This window comes from Phalacrocorax carbo, chromosome 2 (genome assembly GCF_963921805.1).
Source record: "Phalacrocorax carbo chromosome 2, bPhaCar2.1, whole genome shotgun sequence".
Taxonomy (NCBI): Eukaryota; Metazoa; Chordata; class Aves; order Suliformes; family Phalacrocoracidae; genus Phalacrocorax; species Phalacrocorax carbo.
Genome location: NC_087514.1, coordinates 63,103,458 through 63,130,533, shown reverse-complemented (window position 1 = coordinate 63,130,533; position 27,076 = coordinate 63,103,458). Strand labels below are relative to the sequence as shown.

The 27,076-nt window shown below is 37.4% G+C and overlaps 1 long non-coding RNA gene across 1 annotated transcript; it reads left to right on the top strand.

The window, feature by feature from the left end:
• Window positions 1–24,894: 24,894 nt before the first annotated feature.
• Window positions 24,895–26,391, top strand: LOC135311713 (uncharacterized). The gene is made up of 3 exons (XR_010371298.1): window positions 24,895–25,242; window positions 25,371–25,486; window positions 26,304–26,391. It is a non-coding gene; the product is annotated as an uncharacterized LOC135311713 (long non-coding RNA).
• Window positions 26,392–27,076: the final 685 nt, after the last annotated feature.

The following is a 27,076-nucleotide window of genomic DNA, read 5'->3' as shown; positions in this document are numbered from 1 at the left end:
TGAGCTCCTGTTTTACACATTTCTATGTCATCCAGAGGTTGGACAAGTGTACCACAAGACTGGCAATGGCAGCCTTTTCAGACCTGTGAATGTGCAATTTTACTCTTATTAGTAATCCAGCTGAAATGAATTATTTCACTGGGTGCATGCATGTATATGACCATCTGCAGGGTAATGACAATTAAACAGTTCTTTGCCACATTTTGGAAGGTGGCAGAGCATTTTCTCTCTCACACAGTTTTGGGCAATTTGGAGGGCTTTCTTTTTATGTTCCCAAAGTATTCTAAGATCTTTAGATGAAAGGCAGTAGAGACAGGCAAAGCATTCATGCCCACCACCTCCAAAGCAGCCTTCTGCGACAGCCTTTCTTGGCCTGCTAATGGCTGGCAGGGACCCAGCAGCCGTGTAATGAGCTGTGTGAAGGGCAGGTAGCCCCTGGAATTACAGAAGAGAATTGTGACAGAATAAAGGGGAAAATGAAACTCCTGTGCCCTCTGCTCATGAAGAAAAGGACTGCAGCACTTCCTTATTGTAGTCTGAAATGAATAGATTGGATCTTGACCTTAATTTTAGTTTTCTTCAGTTGAAATAAAAAAGTATTTTGGCTTCGTTTAAATAAGAGAACAGTGCTATTTCCAGGCATTTAATAAATGGGAAGATTCTTGGCCAGAAGAAAAAAGATTATACTAGGGCTGGCTCTGCAGTAACCCCTTTGTTGTTTGAAGTCACAATTATACTCTTTCAAAAGGATGTAAAACTTTTATATTCAGAGTTTCAACACAGCAAAATGACTGATAAAGTAGATAATGCTAAGTAAAGCTGCACTGTGGGACAAATATACAGTGCAAGAAGGATCAAAAATTAATGGTCTAAGGAGGTCTGTAGATATTCTAGAAAAAAAATTCACCAATCCCCCTCCCTTTTCCTTTTCTCAGACAGATTTTTTTGCAATCATCTGTCATAACAAGTGATCTTCTACTGTTATTTATTGGGAGGGGAAAGTAATAAAACAAAAATTCCTAATGCGGCTTTAATGATGAAAGTCAGTGTGTCCCCACTGGAGTAAGCGGTGCTGCATCAGTTTGTATCAGCTGAAAAAATGGAAAATAAAAATGTAAACCCTATCACATTTTACTTTTAAAGAGGCATTTATGTCTATTGCCTTTCTAAAATGTACTCTGATGGATGTTCTAGACCAGATTCTGTTCAAACACAATTGCAAATAGAAAGCAAATTCCTTTAATGCAGTAGCACTATACCAGCTTACAAACGTGATTAGAAACAGTTTGCTAGAATTCACTCACTCTGTTGTGCTAGCTGTTGTATCTGCCATGTAGGTTCCATTTTTACCCTGTATACCAGAAAGTTTTTAATTATAATTCTCACTGTGATACAGTCCGGTTTTTTTCTGCCAGACCAAATCTTGACTGTTGAGGTAGAAGACCTTTGCGTAGGTGTGGCAGTAATGTGGCAGGGCACACTGCATCTGCAACTATTTCTCTGACAAGGAAAGAGAAAATTGAATGTGAAGAGAGTGGAAGAATGCTTACTGCTTTTATTGTGACAACCTTGATGTGAGATACACCTGGCTTTTGTCAATGCAGGTCATAACGTTTACAAGATTTTTGTTTGTGATCACATCTTCTGTGCATTTACTGAGCTAAGGAAAACCCAGTTATCCTCCTGTTTTATACATTTCCAGCTGGCACATCCAAGACTGCAGTGAAAAGAGTAAATTATGTGCATAGCTTTATATGTCCGAGTGCTGGGAAGGAAGGAATTGCTGGGCCAAATGTTTCAACATGAAACTTCTGACCTTATAGAGGCTACCTGACAGTAATCATTGGTTTTATAATTATCACTAACTGTTGAGCTTGTAGTCTACATTTTTCTCTTACTTTTTGGTCTTCAGGCCTTCCTGTGTATTTGCATTTCTTAGAGATGCAGTTCTGAACTATATGTTTAAAATAGGAGCACAGAGGCGTACAAAGGGTAGGGTCAGAATTTCTGCAGTCAATAAGTAGAGAAGGGAAAAAAAAATCCTAAACCAGTATTTAGCTACTCTATAGAGTTCTACACTACCAGATATTTTAGGCTAAATTCTATTATACACTTCAATGCAATATGTTGATATTGAATTACTTTCTAAGTTCATTTTAAGCACGTTATGTGATTATGGAAGAAAAGAATTGCTGGATTCTTCACCAAATTCTTACAATGACCTAAGGCTTGTTTCAACTGGGAAAACAAAATTGGCCAAAGTCTGCATTATTATATGATTTTTAAAATTCCGGTATCGTTCAAGGCCAGAAAGATCCTCCTCAGCTGTCTCTGTGTACGGCGATGGACATGTCATTGCTTCTCCAATTCAACACTTGACTAATACGTATAATACCAAATAATACCAAATAATACAAACCAGAGCCTTTGTAAAGGAGGTATCTGTGTAAGACTTCCAGAAAATTTCATATGAAGGAGATGCAAATACCAAGTGTCAATAATATTCCTTTAGTTTATATTTTTAGAGTAGTAACTTCTGTGATTGTCTTGATTTCCCTCCCCACCCCATTTACACCACAAATTAAAATCATGATGGTTATTATGCTCTTAAAAATTTGGTGCCTGGTTGGTTTTTTTTCTCCATTCTGTTGTACTGAATTAATTTCATTGATGTGAATAGAATTATGTTGTCTTAAATAAATTCAACAGTGTTGTGTTAAGCTGTTGGAAGGTTTTTATTATAATGACATGCCATAGAGAATATTCAGGTTCTGATTTTCTCCCTCCTGTCCCTGCCTTCATTTAAATAATATATATGTAAATACCTAATTTGATACAGCCATACTACGTAGGATCAAACTCTTGATAGTTCAGAGTTGACTGCTTCATATGTAATATAAATAAGAAATACCTTAAAATTGTAACTATATTCAAACTTTCTTGTAGCACTCTGTAAAAAATCCTGACACTGAGGCATGCAAAGAACTACTTCAGCCCCATTAAATATGTCTCATGCTATAGTGTGGCTGAATCACTGCATCCTTACTCTCAGAATATTATGCTGTACACCTGGAGATGGCATTTAAGTCTTATTTGGGAAATTAGCTGATGTGTTTGTTTGTCAAGTTGTTAATTAGATGACAGAAACCCAGCTTCCATTCAGATTCACATTACTTCAAAATGAATTTTGTTGAAGACATAATGGGTTTCATTGAAAGTTTTTGCCTGGGATCTAGATCCACAGAATGATATGGGGGTTGTGATGTCTCATAACTACTTTGACCTAAACTTCAGATATTTACTTCTTGGATTCGGTTCCCATCAGAATTTGTTTCAAATCTATCCATTTTAATCACTGATTTTTTTTCTTGCTGCCTGAAGGACTCTTCCTGAACACAAGAAATTCTTAAATTCTGTAAGACCTGCGCAGCTAGGCATTGATCTCATCTGACTTCTTAGGGTAACTATTGTTCATATTCCTTGATCATGGTCTAGGAGCTTAGGCACTAGATCAGCCACAGCAAAAGATTTGGAGGTAAACAGAAAAAGGGGATGGAAATGTAGTTGGTTTACTCAAATATTTTAGTCTGGTCTAATCAAATAGGATAGCATAGGATAGAATATGTATCTCCTGTGTTCCAGCTGAATGGTCCAGATGCCAGCTCGGTAAATCTTTCTCAATCCCTCCCTGGAAGCTGTCCCATTCTGTGTGAAATGTAATAAGAAAAGAGTATTTAAGAAACTGCATGCTTCACAGATGGATGAAATAGACTCCAGGCCTTGTACTACATACATTGCTGTTATAAATTAACTATTTATTGACATAGGCTTTGAATCCTAGGAGTACTGACTTTCAGTTGTGGGCTGTACTACAGGATTTTCTCTCTTTTAGGAATAATTCATAATTAACTAATCAATACTTTAAATAGCTGATCGTTTAAAAGAACAGGACTCTCTCAAAGTCGGAGAGAACAGAACAGGAATTTTGAGACTACCTTTTCTCTGCAGATTTCCCTGTTGATTCAGGCATGGTATGTCCTGTGATAGAAGAAAAGGTGAGAGTTGAATCCAGTTTTCTGCTACTTTGACAAACATTTTGAGCAAGCCTTATGTTTCCTTTTCATTCTTTTCCATCTTGAAAACAAGCTTCACTGAAATTCAGATGAGAAAAGGAAGAGGCGTTTCATTCACCTAAGAACTTCTGTAGGATTCCTGTATGAATTCACTCCCCCTACCACCCACCTACAGCCCAACATTCATCTCCAAGAGTACTCTGAATACCTGGCTCTGTGCTGTGCAGTGGCAACGGATTCTCTTTCCTTATAGTTGGAGCTGAATGATTTCATACAAAAGAGATTCTTTGAATTGCACTGAAAAAGAGCACCCATCTGTGCTAAGAGGAAAAGATGCAGGTTTGTATTTTTTGTACTCTGTTTTTCACACTCATACAAGCATTTTTCTTTAGGCTTCAGCAAGTACTCTAGGTGCAACCAAGCCATAAAAATCCCATCTGCTATAATTTATCTAATCAGGGAACTAAATTGTAATGGTGGGCACTTAACTCTCTTCATCCATCTTGTGAGGGAATTTGGACACCTAATCTGGTTTTGTAAATTCTAATTTGAAGTTGTGTCTTGTATTACTACACACAGAGCCCTTCTTAGATTATTCTGAAATCCATGGAGATGATGGGCTAACTGTGGCAACACCTGTAGTGTCTCAGTCATGGTTTATGAAAGTCTGTATCCTGAATGGTTTGATATCCAAGTAACATCCCCATAGTACCTGTGAACTATCCTGAACCCTCTAAAAGCCAACCAATTATTCAAGGTGAGAAGTCAGTGTAGGTTTGAAAGCCGTATTAAGGGTCTAGTGACAAAAAGCCCTGCTCAGTGTTTGTAGTGCATCTTGGTCTTAGCTCATGGGTCTGCATGGAGTTGTGGCATATAAGCTCACTCAGAGACTTTTGTCAGCTCTCCATCCATGCATCATGCAGAGCACAAACGAACATTTTATGTGCATTTGTAGAATGTTGCTGCTGCTCTGATCATTGAATGATTTATCTAAAATGAGAAAAGACCACTCACCATAAACTCAGTCACAGATGTTAACCAAGATTCCCAGACATCTAGTGTACTTCAATTTTCTGTTTGTATACAAAACCAGAACGTCTTATCCTTTAAAAAAAATAAAAAAAAAAAATATCAGAATGTCACAAATATTCCTTTTCTGAGGAGACCAGATGTTTTATGCTATGGAATCTGTGCTACACATTGACCTGTTTAATAGCACGTTGTGTACAACAGTTGTCTCTGAGAGGTGGGCCCCCAGCAGTTCCAAAGCGTGTGATGCTTCCCTTCACCTGCATGAACCTGCCCTCCAGAAGCCTCTGTTTCAGAATTTGCTGCTTTTTTGTCAGCCAAGTATCTTCCTCCTGGAACCATCATGACTGGAAGCATGGCCAATTTTCCTGATTGGGATGGCAGTCTAAGTAGGTGCATGTTAAAGTTCAAATGGACAAAATGACTGCAAAGATTGTGTAGGTTTCTGCACCTGGAGCTGACAGTTCTAGAAAACTTGTCTCTAGTTTACCTTACATTAATCCTGTAAATTCTCAGTTAACTTTCTTAATATTTCTTTCATCTAAATATGCATTTGTTTGCATTTTGAAAGAAACAGAAACATTTCAATATTTGAGGGCATCATAGTAGAAAAAAGCTGCTGTTATATTTGTCCAGATGAAAAAAATAAAGAAAATGGTTTCCATTAAAAAATTCAGCAAAATCCCTTCTCAAAACTCATTTAGCTAATGTTTCATTGAAAACAGGGAGTATTTCAGTCATATAGTTGATTATAATGGTAATCAGTTTATTGCCAGATACTGTGTGTCCAACTCTTAACTTGTTTTCCATTCATGCTTGTATTTCAACTAAGATGCTAAATATTTATAAATACAAGCTGTCTCTGTTAGAGAAATATTGATAAACAATTTTCAAGTCATTCCTTTGTTCATTCTGTCACTTAATCATACTCAACAAGCAAAATATTTTTAGATACAAGCTGTCTCTGTCAGAGAAATGACTTTCATCTGATGCTCTCACTGTTGTATTCATCAGGGAATTGGAGAAGTGGAGAATGCTCAGAAGAGGCTTAAATAATAAAGAGCTGTGTATTGCAGCAAGGAGGCCTATTTTTACTACCCCAAGCCTTTGCTCTGAGAGTTTATCTGATTATGATATTCCTTTTGAATTCCTTCTTTTACATTTCCACAATGGAGATATGAACCTATCATGCCACATTAACTCCCAAATTCTCCACTTAGTGAACAAAGCCACTTTCTGTCTTTAAGCTGTTTATTATTCCTGGAGAGGGATTCCATCAAGGGGAGGTTAATGTGCAGTGCTACACCCTGCTCTGCTCCTAGTGCCTGCAACTCTTGTAATTTGTCCAAGATACAGGTCAGATGGATTAATACTGACCCACTCATGATCCGGAGTTGAGGGCATATTCCAACCGCAGTGGGACTTGTAATGAGGTCCTGTCCTTCCTTTCTCTCTGTGTAGCTCTGACACTGGCCTACACTCTAACTGAATAAAAACTTCATTATGATTATCTGTTTCTTTCTAATGATGAAAATGAAGAGTAATCATGAAGCATGACACATTACAATTTCTAATACAATTACCAATGTAGTCTGACTGGAATCTCTCTGCAGCACTAAGTTTGATATATAAATGAACCAGACTAAAAAGATTCTCAAAGACAATTTCTATTATTATATAGGGTACCTACTCTTAGCCTTGTGCGTGTGGTTCATACCAACTTTAATTTCTATCAGTAACAGTGTAGGGGGGAAGAGAGGAAGGTTCTGACACTATAGCGTAGCCTTACAAACATGTGAAAGGGTATTGCAATGCAATGTATTAGTAAGTAGTGATAAGTTAGGAGCAGAAAAAACAGTTACAAAACAGCATCACAGGTGAAATAACAGACTGTCTGAGACAAGTAAATCCAAATACCACTAATTTATTAAATACTTGGATGCATTTATTTTCTGCTGCTACCTAAGCTCTTACCACATAGGGCAGTGCAAAATAAAAAATAAATACTGCTACAGTTTAAATGCCCTCAGCTCTTCTTAAAAGGCATTGAGTATGTCAGAATCAGAATATAAGACTTTTGGCAAGGCTAACAATCACAGAATTGCAGGATGGCTGAGGCTGGAGGGAACCTCTCCAGGTCATCTGATCCAACCTCCCTGCTTAAACAGCGCCACCTAAGGCCAACAGCCCAGGACTGTTTCCAGACGGCTTTTGAATGTCTCCAAAGATGGAGATTTCACAACCTCTCTGTGTCACCTCATAGATGCATTAGACCCAACTCTCATCCTAGAAGCAAGATTCTCGAGAGTGTATTGAAACAATCACGTGGCTAAAGCTGATACTCAGAACTGCTCTCAAGGAACACTAACAATCTGGGTTTGCAGATTTAAGGCTGCCTTTTGACATAATGCCTTCCACCAACAGGGTAACACACAGAGAATATTTTACCTAGGTATTGATGCTTTGGTCTTTATTTCCCCAAATCTTTCCTACACAGTCTTCTGTTTTATTCTACTAAAATCTCTGTGAGTGGGGGGAAAAATAAAAAAAAAAAAAATTAAAAAAGAGAGAGACACAGACATAAAAATAAATAAATAAATATCTCTATGAAAATAAATAATTGACTGGCTGTAGTTGCTAATTAGCTGGCTGGGCCGATCCATGTCCCAGTGTATTCCCCACTACAATAATACATTTCAGAAAGTTTGTAAAGAAACTCACATGGCTTTATCTGCACAATATTCCACAGGCATTTGTGACCTCGTTCTAACCACATGTAGGGCTGAAAAAGAAAACCATGGCTGCATTTGTATCTAGAGAGTCTTGGACATAAAGTCTATGAAGATAAACCACACCAAGAAGCAGGTTGTTTTAGCTCAGGTTTGATGTGCATTAACATGGTCACATAGCTCTCAGATCAAGGTTGGCATGCATCCTATCAGACACTCAAAGAACGGACATAATATCTATCATGGTATACTATGTAGGTATTTTCTTTCCCAGTACAAAAATAATAATCCCACTGTAATTATGAAATTTATAAGGACGTATACAGACTCTGTATACCTCATTGCCTCATTCCGTCTGTATCAGGTGCTCAGATTTTAAGATCTCTAGAAATCTGGATTATGTTAAAATATGCCTCTCAATGAACTGGGAAAATAAACACTGTATTATCTACCAAGGCTGCTGTTGAAGCCTATATACTCTATTTCTCTGGGTTACTTGGAAAGGACTTATTATCAGATGACAGACAATGATTTGCATTTATTTTCTTAAGAGATTAAGAAAGTCTTAAAGCATCAGTTATTTTTAGAGCAGAGTGACTGATCAAGTAATAATAGTGTTTATCACTGTGAGGAATAATTTTAGTTACTGAACGATCTAAATGACTGCCAAAATATTTCTACAGCAAATGAGCAGAGAGACAAATAAAGGAAAAAGAAAGTGGCAATGATAATACTATGTCCTGAAAAGAAATTGAGCTGCTGTAGTTGCAATAGACTGAAATTGGGAATAACTTTCTGTGTATATATAGATCTATATAATTTAGCCTAGTCTTGATTTTATTATATATACTGCCAAACTGTAGTTACTTTTTTGTTATTAGTGTCATAAAAATCCCAAAAATCCACAGTCAGTTTTCAGTTTATGCTGGACTTTATGCTGTGTTACAGGAGGAGTGTTTACAAAATACACAAAATAGAAATATTCTAAAAGGAAATGAAAGAACTGTGTGAGATACTTCGATTATACTGCTTAATTTTTTAATATATATTTTTCTCTTTTCAGGTTCCAGGCCCTCAGAAGATTCTGTTAGACTTCTTTCCAGCCTGCCCAGTGGAAACATATATACTTATGCATATATGTATATATATGTGATTCTTATATTGTTTGAGAGTTGCTTTTGTCTGGGAAAACTCTGCAGATTAGCAGGAATGTGGATACCTCAGAATTATCAGGCAGAGAGTTACCAAAGTTCAGCTAAACAAAATGGTGAAGAGAGGATGCTTTTTAAGCTCCCTTCCACTTAACTCTGAGTTACCAAAACTGTTCTTTTGTACAATCTTTTGGATCTTATTGCATGCACTGAAGATTTGAGAGTCCTTGTTTCAGTTCTCTTCTGCTTAAGGTGTTCAAAACCTCACAATCTGCCTTTTAAGAGTTGTTTTAACTAAGATGCAGGCTATTTATACGGTGTACATGAGGAGTTATTACACTAAAAATGCAGTTCTGTAGGTCTTGTTCTGATCTTTGCCCCATGCTGCTTACATAATTTTGCATGCTAGCTTTATATATTCATGAATAAAAGTGATTGGTGGTAAGTTTACACTTTGAACGTTCCCACCATACCAAGTGCTTCTGGGACATAAGGGCCTAGGGAATGACCTAGGTTGTAGATGACGCTAAACTTAAAGATTCACATTCTTAATTTTAAAATTTGGTACAATTTGGAGCTTGCATCTAGGTTCTGAGACCTGGGTGATTCAAGTGCTTACAGGCTTCTAATTCCTTCAGGATAAGAAAAATGTTAAAAGGAAACTCAGAGAGTCAGATCTTGGATTTAAGAAGCTGTGAGGTTACTCCATCCCTTTTAATCTGGTATCTTAAGTATTAATGTTTCAGAGTTGAATGACAACTATTCTACCTGTATTTGTTAATGACAATTTACTTACTGTAATGCTAAAGAAGCTGCTATAAAATTAAAATATGCAATCCCTTTTATTCAGGTACAGAAAGTCCTCTTTTTTTAAGAGAGCAATTCCTTGGAAATGTTATTTTGAAAATAGTTTGAGACAATAATCCTGTAGAATCTGTCTGGTATGAGGAATCAGCCCATTAGTCTTTGCAGCTAATTGAGGAGATTTCAACCTCCACCCAAATAAGCACCAACTGGCGTATAAAGAGCCCTGGGCTGAAATGAGCAGTTCAATGTCAGTCCCTCAGATAATAAGAAACTCAACATCTGGAAAAAATTAATATCAGAACATCCTCAGATTTGGAAGTAATAAGGTGTTTCCATTGCCTCCCTTTTTCATCAGTACTTCACCTGTAGTTCTCTGTTTTGTGCATAATCAAAAGCATGGAGAAGCTCCAGTGAAACCAGTTCACACTTGTGGTTAGACCAAGATTATGAGGATTCCAAAACCCAGAGTTTCAGCCAAACTTACAGGAACTGAACAATATTTACCACCCCCCTCTTGACACAAATCTGTGGTTTTCTTCCATTTTCAATTGCATCATTCAAAAGAGAGCTTTGTAATGATTATCATTTTCAGTAATATCTTTTAAGTGATATTTGTAGTAGTTAGAGTGGTGCTGCTAGTGAAATAGGGAATTAAACAAGGTATATTAAACTCAGTGAAAGCCTTCTCTTCACTTTCAGTAGGTATGGGATCAGGCCTAAAAAGATACATGTCCTGTATTCCACTGTTGTTTCTGGGAGTATATTATTATCGGTTAAGGTAACCCTATTGATTAAGTCTCCATGGGGCTTAAAGATACCTTCCTAGTTTTACTTGATCTATAGAAGCTGAAGATTCTCTAAGACAACCTATTTGTATCTCTTTGGAGGACTAGTTTCCATATGAGGTCTGTAGCTTGATAAAAAACATCATTACTACATGTGAACTCTACATAGCTTAGCCAAGGTAGGAAGTTTATTGTCCCGGACCTCAGAAACTTCTGGTGTTTGCTTAGTTTAAAGCAAACTACTAAACAAAACCATTGCTAACATGTAATGCCAAAGTACATTTTATTTGCTGCTGTGGATAGTGTAATGGCTAGCTTGACATGACATTTAGGTGCTTTTCACAAATTTTGGTAATACTTAAACCATCATTCCTATCATAACTCAAGAAGAGAAGAGAAGCAATACTGAAATGGAATCAAATGTCCTTCTTATATGGTCCTATTATCAAAAGCAAGTAACTAAGGAAGACTATAATAACAGGGAAGACATGAATAGTACCTCACTTGAATACCTTGCCAGCCTTCCAGCGTTTGTGGCTAAATAGCTTCCTGCACTTCACTTCCACTTCTCAGGTACCTCATAGGTTTTGAGAGAGAGATTGTGCATCACATCTTCTGTTTCATCTGTTTTGCCATCAAATCTCTAAGGCCTTGGATGAAAAATATCTGCTGCTGGCCTCTCATTACTATTTTGTCTGTAACTTCTCCTAGGGGAGCTTCAAGTTGAAACACATCTTCTGAAATCTTTCCCTAAAAAAACAGAAAAGGAAAAGGAAAAGAAAAAGGAAAAGGAAAATAAAAAAGAAGAAGAAAAAAAAGAAGAAAATAAAAATAAAAATAAAAATAAAAATAAAAATAAAAATAAAAATAAAAATAAAAATAAAAATAAAAATAAAAATAAAAATAAAAATAAAAATAAAAATAAAAGAAAAAGAAGGTGGGGTGGTGTTCTGGTGGGAAAATCTCTATGTGTTCTTCCACAGTGAACACAGCCACAAAGTGTCCACTCAGCTTTCTGCTGTGACTATTTTCCTGAAGGCTCTTTTTATACCCTGATAATCTGTGGGATTTGAAGTCTTCTTGCTCCTGATGCGTTTGAAGAAATATTTATTAGTTTTATATGTATTTTGTTAGTTGTGTCTCAAGCTCTTCTTTCACCCAGCTTTATGGAGTTTTTTAACTTTTCAGATATTATTTTTCTTCTATTTTCTTTATTTGGACATGATCCCAGTTTTTTAAAGATTGCTTTCAAATAATTCGCCTTGCCCCTGCCTTTTAACTATGCTTGCTTCTTTTCTCAAGACTTTTATGAGTAGTATATATTTGTTCTATGATTCTAATACTGCTTCCCAAGAAGTCTCAATGATGCATGTAAGGTTTTAATTCCCTTAACTGCCCTTTTAAACCTTTTTTTATAACAACCTTTCAGATTCTTAAGCTCGTGTGGCATTAACTTGTGGAGACATGGAAGTGAAGCTTCATTTTTGTTCAATGACTTCATTTGTTTTAAGTGAGAATTTCTTTAATTTGCTTATCTCTTTTGACTTGATCTTGTTAGGGGTCAATGCCACACTGCTATTATTAAATTATAGTGATGCTAGGGAAGGAGGATGCTCTCAGATTCTGGTGCTTTTGCTAAGTGCACTGTTTCTTCCCCAGGCAGCACAGTTACAGCGCATTTACTAGTCAGCTGTGACTGACAGTGTATCTGCAGCCATTGTGTGTGCAGAGGATGTTGACTGCTAGTGTCCCAATGGGCTGCCTATCTGTTTAACTTTTAAAACATAACATATGCTTTATAATGTTTTGCTTCAAAATCGGATTGTATGTGGGAGATGGTATTTTTCAAAAGATTTAAGGACCTCTAGGGAAATGTTAAGAAGGAATCTTAAATACTAAGAAGGTTTCCAAAAGACACAAGTTCTGTTTCCAAAGTTCAGTTTCCATAAAGTAGCAGTGAAGCTCATTAAATCACTTATTTTCAAATTTGTCCTTGGGTCAAATAGCGGTTTCCAAATCTTTCTTACTGAACCTCCACGATGTCATAAAATAGTAGAGATTTTTTTTCTCTTTTTCTCTAACAATAAAATCAATGGTTGTTCTTTTTTGGTAACAACTGCTGAAGGAAGTGTGATTTTCTCCTTACATGCTATCTTAAGAAAAATACTCCAGGTCAGTATGGTGATTTGGATTTTAAAATTCCAAAATTGTTTTGGTTTTAGTCAATATGTTTTGAAGACTTTTTTCCCTCTTTCTGTTTTCTGCACAGGCAGACATATCATTGAGGGAGCCATAAGGCAGTTTCTGTGAAAAGATTAAAAAAAAATATTTAAGATGACCAAAATAAATGTAAATATTCTCATATTAAACTAATTCCTCTTCCTTTGCATTATATCTATATAAAAAACCCCCAAAATTCATTAATATTTATTTGACTAAAAATTAACATAAAGATGGTTGATTTCAAAAGAAAAAAATTTCTTATACATTTACATTTCTTGTACTTCATTAAATGTATGCAGTTTTCTATTGATAAACCAGAAGATATTTGAAGTAATATCAAGTTTCCTGTAGAAAATGAAAAAAATAAATATTGAAAGCTGCAATTTCTGATGCCATACTCTACTTGGTAAGTTAAATGTTGTTAGTAAAATTTCCTATATGATTATACTAACCCAGGTAAAATAAATTATGCTGATAATAAACATACATTTTCTAATTGTCCTAATAGTCTACTTTGTAGGGTGTTTTGCTCAGATTTTTTAGTAAAAATTTTAATGTTTTCTGGCTTCATTTATTAATTAATTTTATGGATCTAACACACACAATTTCCTCTAAATTTTGCATAGCTGTTTTACACTGACCATCTTCGATTAAACAGAAAAATTATTGCCCTGTAGTTATCTCTAATAACTATTTTATAACCAGGTATTTTGGCATAATTGTTTTCTACTCAGAACAGGCAATTTCTTGTCAGATCAGCCCAAAAGTGCCAGTGCCCACAGGGACACATGCAGGGACTTCCATGAATTTTGGAAGCAACTCAAACTTTGAAAAGGGTTAATGTTGGTTGGGGAAAAAAAAAAAACACAAAACAAACAACAAAACAAGAAAAAAACTACAAACCCCTAAAGAACTACATATTTTATAATATTTTTATTTTTCTTACTCCTGCTAACATTACTTTAAATTCTTTTATTACTGTAAAAATAGTATGTTATTGAATACTCCAGACTCTTACTTTCAGTACAACCTTAAGGAATTAATTGAAAAGATTAAATAACTGGTGGGTAAAAGTGATGCTTCTTACTACCTTTTGCTTTTCATTTTCATTTGGGATTCTTAACCTCCCTCGTCTTAATAGGGCCTTGTCTTCAGAAAATTATGATTATCCAATCCACCTTAAAGCAGTTCACATCAAGAAGCCCTGCAAACTGGGAAAAAGGATGGTTGGTCTTCCAGTCTGGTGTTACGCTGATGCTTGACCTCACTCATTCTAGGTTTTGTTATAACTATATATCTCTCTCTCTCTCTGTATGTCTATGTATAAAAGAAACTAGTTCGGATAAAACCATGAACCTGTTGTTAAGTTTGTGCTTTATAAGAAACCAGCTGTTTATTAACGAGTCTTGTTTGTCTGTCAGTTTTTCTGCAGGGTATTTCTGTTCAATGACCCATCTTCACCTTTGGCGACGTCACTACTTAAACTTTGGTAACAACCACTAATGAAAGAGTTTGTCAGAGGTAATGAAACACTGTTTTCTATCAGTAGATCTCATAATTGACAACAGATGGCAGTTATTTATTTATTTATTTTCCAAATGCATAGAAAGAAAACAAGTAAGAATCTTGTTACCTTTCCAAAGGTCACGCTACAGACTGAGACTTAACAGCTTGTGCTGGTTTTGGCTGGGACAGGGTTAATTCCCTTCACTGTGGCAGGCAAAGCGCCTGTGGCACACTGATGCGTTAGTTGCGGTTAAGTAGCGGCTCGGTGTCGCCAAGCAGCGCCTGCAGCAGTCAGGGGCCTTTCCAGCTTCCCGCGCTCTGCCAGGTGGGCAGGAGGCCGGGAGAGGCGGGGCCACAGCCGAGTCAGCTGACCCCGACTGGCCAATGGGATGTTCGTTCCGTACCATGTGACACCATGACCAGTACATTAACAGGGGCAGTTGCCGGGGAGGGGCAGTTGCGGCTCAGGGACTGGCGGCATCAGGTCAGTGGGCGGTGAGCGGCTGTGTCACGGGCTGTTGGTTTTGGTTGTTCGTTCCCCCTTCCCCCCCTCCCCGGGTTTCTCCTCTCTCTCGTTATTCTCCTTTTCATTGCATTACTGTTGCTGTTGTTATTATTGTTTTATTTTAATTATTAAACTGTTCTTATCTCAACCCACGAGCTTTCTTGCTTCTACCCTTCAAATTCTCTCTCCCACCCCACTGGTGGGGAGTGAGCGGCTGGGTGGGGCTGAGTTGCCGGCTAAACCACAACACAGCTTCACTGCAATTCCTCGCCTGGCACAATGCACCACGGTTCAGTCCTTATGTTCTTAATATTTCATTTACATGTAAGAGAACATATTAAAGCATGAAAGCAAAGTTTGCCATAATTTTCCTACAAATAGATTCCATGTTTCCTATCTTAATTAGCCTCAATACTTATCTGAAATTTTAGTCATGATAGACTTTCTAGTAGTTCTTCTACATGAATCTTAGATATTTTTGTGAGAAGTATTTTAGTATGTTCTTTTGAATGACACCAATTCTATTCTGTTTAAGTCCTCTTAATCCATCTTTACACTACAATACTGTATTACTGTCTTGTGATGGTAATTTCATAAGATGTATCTATAATTTTCCAAGAACTTTTTACTCCAAAACACAGTCAATAATATTGAATATAAATTATCAAAATGATTTAAATAAATTTCAATAAATGCTGGTAGTCTATGTTGAAGTACCAAATGTTGGGGTTTTTAATAGAGAAGTCTTAAAGAAAAAAAAAGCCATATATATACCTCTGCCTTTTTAAAAGGGGTCCAAATTTCTGTGCAAACCACTGATAGCTTTATTTTCCTCTCTTGTGAATCTTTTGTATTGTCTAGTTGTAAGCTTTCTGAAGAATTTCTAGAATATTGCAGATGAACCCCTGTCAGCTTTATTGCTTTGCACTACTCTGGATCAAACAGAAGAAAACTGAGTCTAGGTGAATGTAAAGCGTTAAATCAAACTCTTTCATAAATGGAAATAATCACGTGAAGTGCTATACAGCTGTATGGAATGTACTTTAAAACAATATACTTGTTCCTTTCAGAAATGCTGACAGAATAAAATGCATTCAGAACTTACCAAAACAGTTGCAATACCTTATAGACCTTGAATAATTTAGTCCTTTTTAAGAAAAGATTAAACTTCAGCGTTGAAAGTTGGTTGCCAGCATACCATATTATACTTAAAGGACATACACTAAAACTGCTGCAAAAGTCTTCTATGAACATCTGCAGCATTTTAGACAACTTATGTTTCTTCTAACATTACGAGGTTTGTTCATAACTTTTGCATCAGATCCTTACTCAGAGTGAACATCACTTACCTCTTGTTCTCTGCAATCTCTCAGAGCCAAAAGTATTCTATTTTAACATCTTTACCCTTTTAAAAAATATTTTTTCTCTGGTAGATATGACCATAACTCATACAATAATCTTAACAAAATGAAAATTGTAACATTTTAAAGCAATTGAAAGTATGAGCACTGAAATATTTTACTTAGGTCATTGAATCCTTTTTCTTCAGTGTTTTTCTATAAAACCATCAAAAGTTCCCATCTACTTTGTGACTTGCTGAGAACACTAACTGATGTTTATTTTATTTAAGATATAAACTGTAGCTTGTTTAACTGAGTAAATATTCTGGTACAGGTGGGTCTGCATATAGTATAAGAAAAAGTCTTAGAAAAAAAATATGAAAAGCATTGTTCCACATTACTTTGCATTGTCCTAAAAATCTATTAGAATTTTAGGCACTGAATCAAATAAACTATCCCCACCATCACTACCACTTTAATTTTAATATTCTGCATAAACTCAAAGGACCATTTCTCTTTTTAAAATATGAGGTTCTCTTGCAATAAATTTAAATGTTCAGTGTGAATTATTTATGTATCAGGCAGCATAACTAGATGATTCTATTTTTCTCTAAAGGATTTTCCCACTTTAATGGAAGCTTGTAGGTAAATGAAATATCCTTCCATCCATAGGTTTCCGGACATCCCTTTAGTCATATGTGTACTTCATGTTATGCCCAAAGTGCAGCATTTCCAATTCGACTGTTCAGTAGAATCTATCACAAGCAGGGTTCCCCAGGACTCAGTGTTGGGGCCAGTCTTCTTTTATATCTTGAACAATGATCTGGATGAGGGGATTGAGTAAGCCCTCAGTAAGTTTGCAGATGACACGAAGTCGGGTAGGAGTGTTGATCTGCTCGAGGGTAGGAAGGCTCTGCAGAGGGATCTGGACAGGCTGGATCGATGGGCCAAGGCCAATTTTATGAGCTTTAACAAGGCCAAGTGCTGGGTCCTGCACTTTGGTCATAACAACCCCATGCAATGCTACAGGCCTGGGGAAGAGTGGCTGGAAAGCTGTCCAGTATAAACAGACCTGGGGATGCTGGTCAACGGTCAGCTGAACATGAGCCAGCAGTGTGCCCAGGTGGCCAAAGCGGCCAACAGCATCCTGGCTTATATAAGGAATAGTGTGGCCAGCAGGAGCAGGGAAGTGATTGTGCCCCTGTACTCGGCACTGGTGAGGCCACACCTTGAATACTGTGTTCAGTTTTGGGCCCCTCAGTACAAGCAGGACATTGAGTTGCTGGAGCGTGTCCAGAGAAGGGCTACGAAGCTGGTGAAGGGTTTAGAGAGCAAGTTTTATGAGGACAGGTTGAAGGAACTGGGATTGTTTAGTCTGCAGGAGGAGGCTGCGGGGAGGCCTTATTGCTCTCTACAACTACCTGAAAGGTGGTTGTAGTGAGGTGGATGTTGGTCTCTTGTCCCAGGTTACTAGCGATAGAACGAGAGAAATGGCTTCAAGCTGCATCAGGGGAGGTTTAGGTTGGATATTAGGGAAAAACTTCTTTACTGAAAGAGTGGTCAGGCATTGGAACAGGCTGCCCAGAGAGGTGGTGGAGTCATCATCCCTGGAGGTATTTAAAAGACGTGTAGATGTGGCACTTCAGGGCATGGTTTAGGAGACACAGTAGTGTTGGACTGATGGTTGGACTTGATAATCCTAGAGGTCTTTTCCAACCTTAATGATTCTATGATTCTATATTAAAACAACAACAAAAAAAAGCATTCATAGTAATTGTATACATGGGTGATCCAATGTTCCTTTCCATAGTCCCACTTCTGGGAACTCATGGAAGTTCTGTTCTAAAAAATGCTTTGGTACCGACCTTTTCTTCCACTGGAATGTTTTGTTTTGTACAGGTTCTACCCAATAACAAAGTATGCATGAAAGAATATATACAGGACAGGCTTCATACTTATATTTTCTGTAGACCTGGGATATGCTTCTGTTACTACTTCTAGGGATGTGTGGATACTAAAGATCAGCCATTGGCTTTCTGAAAAGTCTATGAATGGGGAAATTTACTGGTGACTCTTAAAGCATTTCCTTTTTTAAAATTCTAATAATTCCTACTATAAAAAAGAAATACTAAAGAAGAAAAGGCAGGTACACAGCTATTCTGTGGAACTTAGAGAACTTGTTTTACCTGACACACTCCACATTAATTTGTGTGTTTGTTATTTAATTACGTGTACTCTTAGGGTTTCCCCATCCTCCTCACAGTACTAGCAATGATTGACATGTGACTGAAGTTCACAGTATGTGGAAAAAGGGACTGGCCACTTGGGAGGAATATAGAAATGTTTTCAGGGTATGCAGAGATGCAACGGGGAAGGCCAAGGCCCACTTTGAATTAAACCTGGTGAGGGATGTCAAAGATAACAAGAAAGCCTTCTTCAAATACATCAGCAGTAAAAGAAAGACTGGGGACACAGTGGGCCCACTGTTGAACAAGGAAAGGGCCCTGGTGACACAGGATGCAGAGAAGGCAGAGTTAATAAATGCCTTCTTTGCCTCAGTCTTCACTGCTAAGGCTGACCCTCAGGCATCTCAGTCCCCAGAAGAGAGTGAAAAAGTCTGGAAAAAAAGGAACACTTATGATTGGTTGAGAAGGATCGGGTCAGAGATCACCTATGCAAACTGGATCCTCACAAATCCATCGGCCCTGATGGGATGCACCCATGAGCGTTGAGGGAACTGGTGGATGTTCTTGCTGAGCCACTCTCCATCATCTTTCAAAGGTCCTGGAGGACAGGAGAGGTGCCTGAGGACTGGAGGGTAGCCAGTGTCACTCCAGTCTTCAAAAAAGGCAAGGAGGAGGAGGAAGAGGGAGGTATACATTATGTGGAAAAAGGGACTGGTCACTTCGGAGGAATATAGGAATATTGTTAGGGTATGCAGAGATGCAAAAAGGAAGGCCAAGACCCGCTTGGAACTAAATGTGGCAAGGGATGTCAAAGATAACAAGAAGGCCTTCTTCAAATACATCACCAGTAAAAGGAAGATTGGGGAAACTGTGGGCCTCTGTTGAACGAGGTGGGTGTCCTGGTGACTCAGGATGAAGAGAAGGCGGAGTTAATAAATGCCTTCTTTGCCTCAGTCATTACTGTAAGACTGGCACTCCGGGATCCCAGTCCCCAGAGGTGAGAGAAAATCTGGAGTAAGAAGGACTTCCTCTTGGTTGAAGAGGATTGGATTAGACAATTAGACCTAGGCAAACTGGTTCCTCTCAAATCCGTGGGCCCCGATGCAATGCACCCACAAGTGTTGAGTGAGATGGCAGATGTTCTTGCCAAGCCACTGTCCATCATCTTTGAAAGGTCGTGGAGGACAGGAGCAGTGCCTGAGGACTGGGGGAAAGCAAATGTCACTCCAACATTCAGAAAGGGGAAGAAAGGGTTCCTGGGAAACTATAGGCCAGTCAGCCTCACAACCATCCCCAGAAAGCTAATGGAGCAATTCATCCTGGAGGTCATCTCCAGGCATGCAGAGGAAAAGAAGGTTATCAGAAGTAGTCAGCATGGATTCACCAAGGGGAGATCATGCCTGACCAACCTGATAGCCTTCCATGAAGGTGTGACTGGCTGGGTAGACAAAGGGAGAGCAGTGGATGTTGTTTACTTTGACTTCAGCAAGGCTTTTGACAGTCTAACATCCTTACAGACAAGCTTAGGAAGTGTGGGTTGGATGAGTGGACAGTGAGGTGGATTGAGATCTGGCTGAACAGCAGAGCTCAGAGGGTCCTGATCAATGGGGCAGAGTCTGGTTGGAGGCCCGTAACTAGTGGTGTTCCCCAGGGGTCCGTGCTGGGTCCAGTCCTGTTCAACATATTCATCAATGACCTGGATGAAGGGATAGAGTGTAACCTCAGCAAGTTCACTGATGCTACCAAGCTGGGATGAGTGTCTGATACACCAGAAGGCTGTGCTGCCATCCAGCAAGTCCTGGACAGGCTGGAGAGCTGGGCCGAGGGGAACCTGATGAAATTCAACAAGAGCAAGTGCGAGGTCCTGCACATGGGGAGGAACAACCCCATGCACCAGTACAGGCTGGGGGTAGACCTACTGGAAAGCAGCTCTGCTGAGAAGGACTGGGGAGTGCTGGTGGACAACAAGTTGACCATGAGCCAGAAATGTGCCCTTGTGGCCAAGAAGAACAACAATAACCTGGGGTGTATTAAAAAGAGTGTGGTCAGCAGACTGAGAAAGGTCTGCTGTGAGGCCACATCTGGAGTACTATGTCCAGTTCTGGGTCCCCCAGTTTAAAAAGGATGGGGAACTGCTCAAGCAAGTCCAGTGGAGAGCTACCAAGTTGATCAGTGGAATGGAGCATCTCCCTTAGAAAGAAAGGCTGAGAGACCTAGGTTTGTTCACCCTAGAGAAGAGAAGACTGAGGGGGGATTTCATCAATACCTATAAATATATAAAGTGTAGGTGTCAGGATGATGAGACTAGACTTTTTTGGGGGGTGCCCAATGACAGGACAAGGGGCAATGGGCACAAGTTGGAACACAAGAAGTTCCACCTGAATATGAGGAAAAATTTCTTTCCTGTGAGGGTGACAGAGCAGTGGAACAGGCTGCCCAGGGAGGCTGTGGAGTCTCCTTCCCTGGAGACATTCAAAACTTTCCTGGACACAGTCCTGTGCCCCCCCTGCTCTAGGTGCCCCTGCTCATGCAGGGGGGTTGGACAAGGTGATGTCCAGAGTTCCCTAGCAGCCCTTACCATTCTGTGATTCTGTGACATTCTTAGTATCAAATTATGCCTTTGGTATGTTATAGCAGTTATTAGTTCTAATTGCAGTCAGTGTTGATTGCAAATTAACTTGTTTCTAAAAATCATAGCTGTAGATATTATAGCCTGACTTATTAATATTAAAAGGTAGAACTAATAATGTTGTTTGTGCAAGAGGCTTGGCACTTTAAGGACTAATCAATTTTTACCATCCATCAAAGTACAGTTGTTCTGTTTATTATCTCTTCCCCCCCTTCTCTTTCTCTTTTTCTTAATCTTACTAAATTCATAATTGCTCTTTTTGTTTGAATTTTGATAGCTTATTTGCATACCATTTGTCTCAATTTAAAATTCAGTTTTCTAGTATGATATGTTATCATGAATTTTTCATCTCTGTGTCTTACTACACATAAAAGTAAATGACAGTGAACATTAAATGAGTTTCAAAGTATTAATCATCTATTTAATACTGGTTCCTTAAGAAAACGTGTTGAGTAAATAATTCAGTATTTTAAAATTGGGGAAAAGGAAGTGTAAATTTAAATCTATGTGCAAATCATTACAATCTCTGTTTAATTATTACAATACTGTTCCAACTGGGTACCATGTAAAACTGTATAAAACAATAACTTGCAAAAAAATACATCAGTTCCTTTGTAACCTTTTGCTTAAACATCTGTTTCTGCATGTGTGGGGGTTGTATAACTCAGTGTAAGCCCAAATAATATACTATTAATTCAGTCTTCTGCATATTTAACATAAAGGTATATATTTTGATTCTAGGAAATCATACAAGTAAAGTAATATTTATACTTTCTTTTAATGTTGTCTATAGTAATAGAGAAATATTTAATAAAACAGAACTTGAAATACACCTCAGCTACTCTAACTTTTTGCTAAAGGTTGAGGCTATATATACACCTTGGCTATCCCTAGCCTTTGAAATCTAGTAAAGATTACCTCTCCTCAGGCATGCTCCTGCAATGTTTCCCATTCTCATTGTTAGAAAGCTTTTCTCAGTCTTGAGCATAACTTTTGCTTTAATGAAGACTACTGATTACTATTTGTCTTGAACTTGGTGGACTCAGGAAAATAATGTATCACTGGTACTTTTATAACAATCCTTTTGACATATCATACAGTTACTTTTCTATCCCACTCTCTTCTGTTCTAGATAAACCGTCTTGCCCAAATAATATTACTTTTGACATGTTTTAAAACTGCTGTCCCTTCTCCTGGAACCCAAGTTTATTAAATCTTTCTTGAGCTATAATCACAGTTAGTAGGACTACTATATCCTTTGTGTTCCATCTGGCAGTCTTACTAGCACAGCCCAGAATATTTGTCTCATTTGTAGAACATCAGGTTGTTGACTCTTAGCAAGCCTGCAGTCTACTTTAGGCCATGACATCCATTTCCTTTGGAGTCTGCTGGATATTCTTAATTTTTGTATTTGTTCACTTCTAAAGTGTAGTACTTTACACTTGTTTTTATTGGATATTATCTTATTGATCTCAGACCTTTCTCCACTCTATCAAAATGATTTTCATCCTGTTCTGAAGAGTGTTTGCAACTCTACCTGTGAATGGTCTAAGTGCTGCCTTTAGTTCATCATTCAGGTTGCTAACAAAAATGTTTCAAAGGATTGAGCTGAAGGCCCTCTTGGAATATAAATTATAGCAGCTACTTCTGTAGAAATGTTTTAACCTATTATACATCTATGTTTTAGTGACTGAATGTGAATAGGGGATTGTTTTAATGTTTCTGTGGAAGGATGGAGTATCAGAAGCTTTATATAGCATTTTCACCGCTGCTCCCTGTTGTATTATAACTCTACTCTATCTACACTATGAAAGGAGTAAATTGGATTTTGCTAGGGGTTTTGGACTGTTTTTTTTTTCTGCATTTTGTTTTTAAGTTTTCCTTATTATTCCCTCTGTACTTTGAAATTAATATTTGATGTTTGGTTCCCATTCTCAGTCTCATCACAGAATAACAGTAACTGCTTGACAATTCCTTGTCATTCTCTGCCCCTCCCATCTTTTGAAATATAGCCATGCTGTATCTGCTCCTTTCCTGGTTCTTAGTGACTGATACTATAACCCATGTTATGCTACAGAGATTATTTTCTCTGCCATTTTGTTATCTCCACAGATACAATCACTTTGCTTAAAAGATGCTGTCAGAGTTGATATTTGTTCATTAGATATTGTTATCTTCCTCAAATATCCTATTTGGAGTATTTGACCTAAAGCACTTACAGATGAGTTGAAAGAATTTTCTTTCACTTTACCATGGAAAATGAAATATTCACACAGCTTTGCATCATACAAAGACATAAACATTTACCCATTATTAAACCCCTTTCTATCTAAATAAATCTCTCCTAAGAATTACCCAATAATTAATTCAACTAGTGCCTGCCAGAACATGTTAATGAACTCCTCTTAGACTGTGTTAAAATTAATACCATCTAGGGAGCTTATTGGTTTTATTCACATGGAAAAAGCATTCTGTGACACACTTGTGATGCAAGCAACATTATTTCCCTTCTTCAAATGGGAAAATTAAGGCATAGACTGTGCAATGGTTTGTCAAAGATGACAGCAGACCAGCAACAGTGCAAGAATTTAAAGCCTTCATAGTCTGAATTCTATTATTCTGTTAAAACTAGAAACTTACTCAAATCAACAGAGTCAAAGCATTGTTGTGTTTGGGGATCCAATGTTGCAGGTGCTGTGCAAGTCTCAATTTGCAAAACACAGTAGATCTATAGAAATAAATGTGCAGAAACCTATAGAAATAGGAACAATTAGGGGAAAGCATGGCAGGAGATTGGTTTCCTTCAAAAAGTATAGTGACAATATCTACGATGTTTTTTAAAGATTAAAAAACTTATCATTTTTCTTCATGTTTAGCTCTGTGGATATTTTTCATTATTAATTCTGAGAAGTAAAACTTAAAAGGAGTGTCCAAACCCAAGGATAAGAGGAAAAGGAAGTGGGATTCAGAAATAATGGCTTATGTTGCACTTATTAGTACCACAAAACCCTCTACATATCTTCTGAAGCCCTGCTGACTTTAGTGGTGATTTCTGTAGTCTTTGCAGCATTACACCATATGTAATAAGAAACAGTGAAATAATCCTGTAAGTGAAATAAGGTAGGAAGAGACTTTTACATTCATTGTAATGATGATATCTTGTGCAATCCATACCTACTAAGAAAGATGCCTATTTTTTCTTGATTGAAGATAAGGAAGTCTTTTGTTGTCAAGTAAACTAGTGATATTTTTCACAATTAATGCTCAACAATTTTCGATAGTTCAAATATTTCTCAAATTTTAGACACAGCGACCTAAACGCAGAAAATCGAAGGCTCAGACTTCAGGTTCATAAGAATAGAGAGATCTGCTAAGCACATTATAGGAAATTGATCTCTTCTTGTTTACTGACCCTTTGTGTGTGCTCTGACAAATACAGGAAAATAACAGTTTTTACCATCTGTATCATCTATGAATAATATAGCTGACAGGGGTGTACCTGACTTGATTAGGCTTTCATCCACAGTCCATTGAAGAAAGAATCAGAATCATAGAATGGTTTGGGCTGGAAGGGACCTTAAAGACCATGTAGTTCCAACCCCTCTGCCACAGGCAGGGGCACCTTCCACTAGAGCAGGTGGCTCAAAGCCCCATCCAACCTAGCCTTGACCACTGTTGGGGATGGAGCATCCACAACTTCTCTGGGCAATTCATTCCAGTGCCTCACCACCCTCATGGTGAAGAATTTCTCCCTAATATCTAATCTAAATCTACCGTCTTTCCGTTCAAAGCCATTACCCTTTGTCCTATCACTACATGTCCTTGCAAAAAGTCCCTCTCCAGTGTTCTTGTAGGCCCCCTTCAGGTATTGGAAGGCTGCTAAAAGGTGTCCTCAGAGCCTTCTCTTCTCCAGGCTGAACAAACCCAACTCTCCCAGACTGTTTTCATAGGAGAGGTGCTCCAGCCCCCTGATCATCTTCATGGCCCTCCTCTGGACTGGCTCCAACAGGTGTAACCAAAATGGACATCAAGACTCTCCCTCTGAATTCCATACATATCATACATACAAACTTAATTTTCCTTCCTGACCCATTTATAATCTAATCAGATGATAAGCAACTCAGTGCAATAAACGTAAGAATGCAAAAGAAGTGAGGAACAAAAGAAATACTCTAAAATGTGAAATTATCCAGTAATTTGCTTTTTACTATACAGAGTAGCAAGAGATTCTTCAAAGTACTGAGGAATTAGTCTCTCTATGAAACAGTATGTATCTAAGGTATAAGTTTATATTGAATTATATTCTCTTAATTTTTCTAGAATACTAAAAGAAAAATTGAATCCAAATCTAGTAGCATCATTTCCCATCTTTAAAATAATAAACATTTTATCCTTAATTTCTGGCAGCTACTTCATCCAGAAGAGTTTGAATTTCTTATCTGTGGCAGTTCTGAACTGGATATGTCTGCTTTAGAGCAAAGTACCCAATATGAGGGCTACCAAGAAACTGATCTTACTATATGGTAGGCTTAACTTTTAAAATTCTAATTACTGAGTTTAAAAATATCTTATAATTGTAAACTGTTGGGAATAATCTCTTCAAGGATAATCTAAGAATGACTGAAGTTTTAAAAACCTATTTCCAGATAAAACAAACACTTGTCTAAAGTCTTTATTGAAGTATCTACATTATCTGTAATCTATAATTATTTATCTGTAAATTATCTATAAGTAGGAAGAGTTAGGTCCTTAATGGCATAATGTATTGCTGAATACCTTTAAAAGGTTATTTTCCTCTTAGCTTGACACCAAGTGGCTTTTTCACAATCAGTGGTAACAGTTAGATTGTGGCTTTCACAGTTAGTCTCACTTTATTGCATAAAAACCTGTGTAAATAATTACTGTAACATGGAACATCTGTAAGTTTCTTGTGGCATCAGTTTCCTATATCAGAACATATTATTCTCCAATTACCTTCTAGGGTTTTGTACTATGTGGTAACCATATTACTTCTGCATTGCAACTTCTGCTGTAAGTGAAATATACACTTGTGCCTTTGATCATGCCTCCATACAGCAATATACAATTAAAATGTGGATTATGCAAATGTTGGCAAGACCTGAATCATAAAATATGTAGACAGAACAAACTTAAGTCAGTCTTTAATTTTAGCTAACTGCTCAAGTTTAGTTTACATGATCTTTATTTATTCTGTTACTTCAAAATTAACTTAAAATTAACTTAGTTCTTGAATTTACATAAGAAATTGAAATAGTTACTTCAGAAAGGGTCCTTGTTCATAGTAACTGAATAATTTCTATCTCTTTTTTCCATTTCAAGGTTTTATGCTGTGTTGATGGTAGATTGGAAGCTACAGCTGAATAAGTAATGACTATGACAGTGACAAACTTTTAATGACTTACTGTACCATTAAAATTTTTTAAAAAATAATTATTTGACAGCCTTTTTGACCTATGATAGCTAAATTTGGTCAGGGTTTAGAGTTCTTTTCACAGTTTTAAAAAGCCACTTACTACTAAGCAAATAATTTAGGTTGTCCCCTCTCCCCACCCCTTTTCTGGGGCATGATTAGCCAGAAGTATTTAAAAAGGTATCACATGGATGTTTTTAATAGTGATGAACTTATATCCTCTATATCCCTGCTGAATAATTTCCTTTCTTCTTGGGAAGACAATATACTTCGTTCAGTAGCAGTGTTTAACATATTAACAAAATAAAGGATCAATCACTGTTTAATTTCCTCTCACCAACTGTCATGGACATTCACTGTTGATTCCTGCAGTGATTAAAAATGCTGCTTATCAGCCAGGTTGATGTATATGCAACAGAAAATCTTTCTTTTTTAACGTGGTATTCCTCTTAATTTTCCACAACTATTATCTTTCTTTTAGTCACTCTTTTAGGGTCTAAAACTTGGCTTTGAACTACAGAAATGTTATAAATTTATATTATTGTTATCTCTCTTTTTCAAATGAGAAGATCTTAAGTGGAAATCCAGACAGTTTCTGAAGCATACCCCTAGCTTTGCTGTGTCCTTACTATTTCTGCAGTCAAGTTAGTCTACAGATAGATCTTTTCTAATGTGCAATGTA